The 5,907-nt window shown below is 40.0% G+C and overlaps 1 pseudogene; it reads left to right on the forward strand.

The window, feature by feature from the left end:
* Positions 1-4,080: 4,080 nt before the first annotated feature.
* On the forward strand, positions 4,081-5,349 carry LOC117096694 (annotated as a pseudogene).
* Positions 5,350-5,907: the final 558 nt, after the last annotated feature.

Raw genomic sequence — 5,907 nt, forward strand, 5'->3', positions numbered from 1 at the left:
AAAACTCTTCAAAAAATCAATGAATCCAGAAGCTGGTTTTTTGAAAAAAATAATAAAATAGACTGCTATCTAGACAACAAAGAAGAGAGAGAAGAATAAAATAGACACAATCAGAAATGATAAGGGGGATATCACCTTATCCCCCACAGAAATACAGACAACCATCAGAGAATACTATAAACACCTCTATTCATGTAAACAAGAAAATCTAGAATAAATGGATAAGTTCCTGGACACATACACCCTCCCAAAACTGAACCAGGAAGAAATTAAATCCCTGAATAGACCAATAACAAGTTCTGAAATTGAGGCAGTAATAAACAGCATCCAATAAAAGCCCAGGATCAGACGGATTTACAGCTGAATTTTACCAGAGTACAAGGAAGAGCTTGTACCATTTCTACTGAAACTATCCCAAAAAATTGAAAAGGTGAGACTCCTCCCTAACTCATGTTATGAGACCAGTATCACTGTGATACCAAAATCTTGCAGAGATACAACAAAAAAGAAAACTTCAGGTCAATATCCCTGATGAACACTGATGCAAAAATCCTCAACACAATACTGGCAAACCAAATCCAGTAGCACATCAAAAAGCTTATCCACCACAATTAAGTCAGCTTCATCCCCAGGTTGCAAGGTTGGTTCAACATATGCAAATCGATAAATATGATTCATCACATAAACAGAACTAAGGACAAAAACCACACAATTATCTCAATAGATGTAGAAAAGGTCTTTGATAAAATTCAACATCCCTTCATGTTAAAAATTCTCAATAAACTAGGTATTGAAGGAACATACCTCAAAATAATAAGAGCCATATATGACAAACCCACAACCAATATCATACTGAATGAGCAATAGCTAGAAGCATTTCCCATGAAAACCAGCCAAAGACAAGGATACCCTCTCACTGCTTCTATTCAACATAGTATTGGAAGTTCTGGCCAGGGCAATCAGGCAACAGAAAGAAATAGAGTATTAAAACAAAAAAAGAAGAAGTCAAATTATCTTTGTTTGCAGATGACATGATCCTATATCTAGAAAATCCCATTACCTCAGCCCAAAAGTTTCTTAAGCTGATAAGCAACCTCAACAAAATTTCAGGATACAAAATCAATATGCAAAAATCACTAGCATTCTTATACATCAACAACAGACAAGCAGAGAGCCAAGTCAGGAGTGAACTCCTATTCACAACGGCTACAAATAGAATAAAAAAACCTAAGAACAGCTAACAAGGGAAGTGAAGCACCTCTTCAAAGAGAACTATAAACCACTGCTCAAGGAAATCAGAGAGGACACAAACAAATGGAAAAACATTCCATGCTCGTGGATAGGAAGAATCAAGATTGTGAAAATGGCCATACTGCCCAAAGTAGTTTATAGATTCAATGCTAGTCCCATTAAACTACCATTGACATTCTCTGCAGAATTAGAAGAAATTATTTTAAAATTCAGATGGAACCAAAAAAGAGCCTAAATAGCCAAGACAATTCTAAGCAAAAACAACAAAGCTGAAGGCATCAGGCTACCCAACTTCAAATTATACTACAGTAACCAAAACAGTATAGTACCAGTACAAACACAGACACATAGACCAACGGAACAGAATAGAGAACTCAGAAATAAGATTGCACACCTCCAACCATCTGACCTTCAACAAACCTGACAGAAACAAGGAATGGGGAAAGGATTCCCTGTTTAATAAATGGTGCTGGAAGAACTGGCTAGCCATACGCAGAAAGTTGAAACTGGACTCCTTTTTTACACCATATACAAAAATTAACTCAAGATAAAGACTTCAGTGTAAAACCCCAAACTATAAAAACCCTAGAAGAAAATCTAGGCAACACCATTCCAGACATAGGCATAGGCAAAAATTTCATGACGAAAATGCCAAAAACAATGGCAACAAAAGCAAAAATTGACAAATGGGATTTAATTAAACTAAAGATCTTCTGCACAGCAAAACAAACTATCATCAGAGTGAACAGAAAACCTACAGAATGGAAGAAACATTTTGCAATCTATCCACCTGACAAAGGTCCAATATCCACAGTCTACAAGGAACTTAAATTTACAAGAAAATAAAAAAAAAATATTAAAAAGTGGGCAAAGGACATGAACAGACACTTCTCCAAAGAAGATATACATGTGGCCAAAAAGTGTATGAAAAAAGGCTCAACATTACTGATTATTAGAGAAATGCAAATCAAAACCACAATGAGATACCATCTCACACCAGTCAGAAATGGCGATTATTAAAAAGTCTAAAAACAACAGATGCTGGTGAGGTTGTGGAGAAATAGGAATGCTTTTACACTATTGGTGCAAGTGCAAATTAGTTCAACCATTGTGGAAGACAGTGTGGCGATTCCTCAAAGATCTGGAGGCAGAAATACCACTGGACCCAGCAATCTCATTACTGAGTATATACCCAAAGGAATAGAAATCATTCTATTATAAAGATACATGCACATGTATGTTCACTGTGGCACTATTCACAATAGCAAAGAAATGGAACCAACTCAAATGTCCATCAATGATAAACTGGATAAAGAAAATATGGTACATATACACCATGGAATACTATGCAGCCATAAAAAGGAGCATGTCCTTTGCAGGGATATGGATGGAGCTGGAAGCCATAATTCCAAGTGAAGTAACGCAGGAACAGAAAACAAAACACTGCATGTTCTCACTTATTATTGTGAGCTGGATGATGAGAACACATGAACACATGGTGGGGGACGACACACACTGGGACCTGTTGGGGGTAGGGGGAGGGAGAACATCAGGAAGAATGGCTCAAAATAAACAAATAAATTAATTAGATGTGCTGTAAAATACACATCAAATTTCAAATAGTACCCCAAAAAAGTCAAATAACTCATTAATAACTTTTTATAGTGATTATATGTTAAAATTTGATTACATTGGATTAAAATATATTACTAAACTTTTACTTGTTTTCTTTTACCTTTGTCAGAGGGCTACCAGAAAATTTTAAATTACCCATATAGCTCACATTATATTTTAATTAGATAATCTTAACCCAGAGTATTTATGAAAACGAGAATCTCAGAGGTAGCCCAGGAATCTGCACGGTTAACAAGCATCCAAGTGACTAAGATCACGGCTCTTTGAAAACCCCTGACACAGCAGTGACTTGAAGCATGAATCAGGACTCTTGGATTCTAAACATCATTCAGTTCTTCTTACCTGGGCCTTAGTCTCCTCATCAATAAAATGAAGGGCTTGGATTAGACCTGGAAAGTTGTCTGATTTAAGGCTTCGGATCCCATTACCCACTGATTATTTGTCCGTAAACCTAGGCTAGCAAAGAACCCCAGAGACTGAATGGACCCAGATAGGTACCAGATTCAGGCAGGTGGGACCTTAGGGAGGTTTTCCTGGTTTTCACATCCTCCGGAGGACTCTGAAAGAATATTCACCCGGGGGCTTCCCAGAGGAGTACAGCCAACTCCAGGGGAACCACACAGAACCTTGTCTGCATCAACATCCTTATCACCAGCTGCCCAAGGACTGCTACCTACAGCACAGCCCCTCGATATGTCCTAGAGCCGACTCATACCCTTAGGCCGCCCTAAAAGTGGCCAAGATTCCATGGATCCAACAGAAGAACCCAGCCCATCCCAAGAAAGGTGACTCGACTCAACCTACCAACCTATTCAGCCAGAAGAATTCCTTTTTGGCAGCAGATTGGGAAACCAATGTTTCCCCCTGTGGAACTATCACTTTCACCTTTCCAAGAGGACTCTGACAAAAGTTGCTAACCCACTCTTCAGAACCTTCGAAATTTACCTTCCTAATTGAAGGGAGGTTTTCCATTTGGGAAAAAAATGGTTCATTCAAAATAAGAATAAATGTGTTCGGCGTCGCTCCGCGCGGCGGGGTTCTAGGCCGAGGTCTCACCGCGAGCTGCGGGTGAAGTGCTGGCATGCGAGTCGCCGCCACCCGTTTGGCGTTGGCTCTGGCGCCGGCGTCCTTGTGTCCTGACAACCGCTCCGGTAACCGGTTCCGAGACAGTGGGTGCGGCCGCTTTAGCCCTGAGCGGGCTCCACAGCTGCCTGCGGGTCTCTGCTAGTGCCCGACCCTTCTCGTCGCGGACCCTACGCCGAGCAGCGACCCTGAGCCAAGAGCGGGAGCCCCGGCAATGGCGGCCTGGACAACCTCGCACCGATCAATCAAGGGATCCTGAAGAACAACTTCCTCTATGGTGGCCTCTGCCGAACAGCCCCACGGGAATGTGGACAAGTTGCTGAGCAAAAAGTCCCGGAAGTGGGATGAAATGAATATCCTGGCGATATATCATCCAGCAGACAAAGACTACGGTTTAATGAAAACAGATGAACCAAGCACTTCTTCCCATCGTATTATGGGTGATGATGAAGATGCATGTAGTGATACAGACACCACTGAAAACACAGCACCAGATATCTTAGCTAAGAAATTAGCTGCTGCTGAAGGCTCGGAACCAAAGTATCGGGTTCAGGAACAAGACAGCAGTGGAAAAGAGGATAGTAACCTCTCACCTGAAGAAGAAGAAAAAAAGTGACAATTTGAAATGAAAAGGAAGCTTCATTACAATGAAGGACTCAATATCAAACTAGCAGGACAGTTTCAAAAAACCTACATGATGATGACGAAGATGAAAAAATGTTAGAGACTGCAGATGGAGAAAGCGTGAATACGGAGGAATCAAATCAAGGATCTACTGCAAGTGACCAACGCCAAAACAAATCACGAAGTTCATAGAACAGATTGGTTCAACGCTGTAATTGTTTGTTAGATATAAACCCTGTTACTATAATCGCTTCTTGTTCTCCACAAATCATGACTTAAGTACCAAAATGCATACCAGTTATTATATATTGCCAAAAATTAAATGATAAACTTAGAGAGTGATTAGACTGAAAATGCCTAATAGATGTATATATTCTTGTGCCTAGTTCTTTACCACCAATACAGTGTAATATCATCAGTCCAAAATTGCATTACTTTTGGAAATACACTGGTTAATTTCTATTAGATATTATATAGCTTTTTATGCTTTAGAGGTTAAACAATATATTTGGGGGAAACTATTTTCATCACTCTGAATGTGGTGGTAGCTCTTATAAAGTTTGTCGGCTTTCTTTTTTTTAATCAAAAGCCAACTGAACAACAGGACATATAGACTGATAAATATTCAGGCTGAATAGTATTTTAACACTTGTCTTCAATTTGATTTGTCTGTTTAATTGAAAAGGATTTTAAGAGTCACGCCTGTAATCCCAGCACTTTGGGAGGCCGAGGCGGGCGGATCACAAGGTCAGGAGATCGAGACCACAGTGAAACCCCGTCTCTACTAAAAATACAAAAAATTAGCCGGGCGCGGTGGCGGGCGCCTATAGTCCCAGCTACTCAGGAGGCTGAGGCAGGAGAATGGCGTGAACCCAGGAGGCGGAGCTTGCAGTGAGCTGAGATCCGGCCACTGTACTCCAGCCTGGGCGGCAGAGCGAGACTCCGTCTCAAAAAAAAAAAAAAGGAGTTACTCTTGCATTTTCTGGCCTACTACCTTTAAAACTCCTGTTGTGTTTCTTTGTGTTTACGAGGAAAGGACTGAACTTTTTCTCATCAAAACTGGCTTTTTTCCCACAAATAAATTATCAGGTTAAACTTGCACTAATGTCTGCTCTGTTTTTTGTTTTGGTTTTTTTCTATTTTATATTTTTGGTACACTCGGCAGACTTCAGAGCAACTTTTTTTCAATAAATATTCTAATGTAGCTATCTCGGCATTCCCTTTAAATACCTGTCTTAACCTCCTGCTTTTATTTCTTACTCCTTTCCACACATACGCACACAATCCTTTACCTTTTAAAGGATCATTAAGATT

Source organism: Trachypithecus francoisi, unplaced genomic scaffold, assembly GCF_009764315.1.
Source record: "Trachypithecus francoisi isolate TF-2019V2 unplaced genomic scaffold, Tfra_2.0 Lachesis_group14, whole genome shotgun sequence".
NCBI lineage: Eukaryota > Metazoa > Chordata > Mammalia > Primates > Cercopithecidae > Trachypithecus > Trachypithecus francoisi.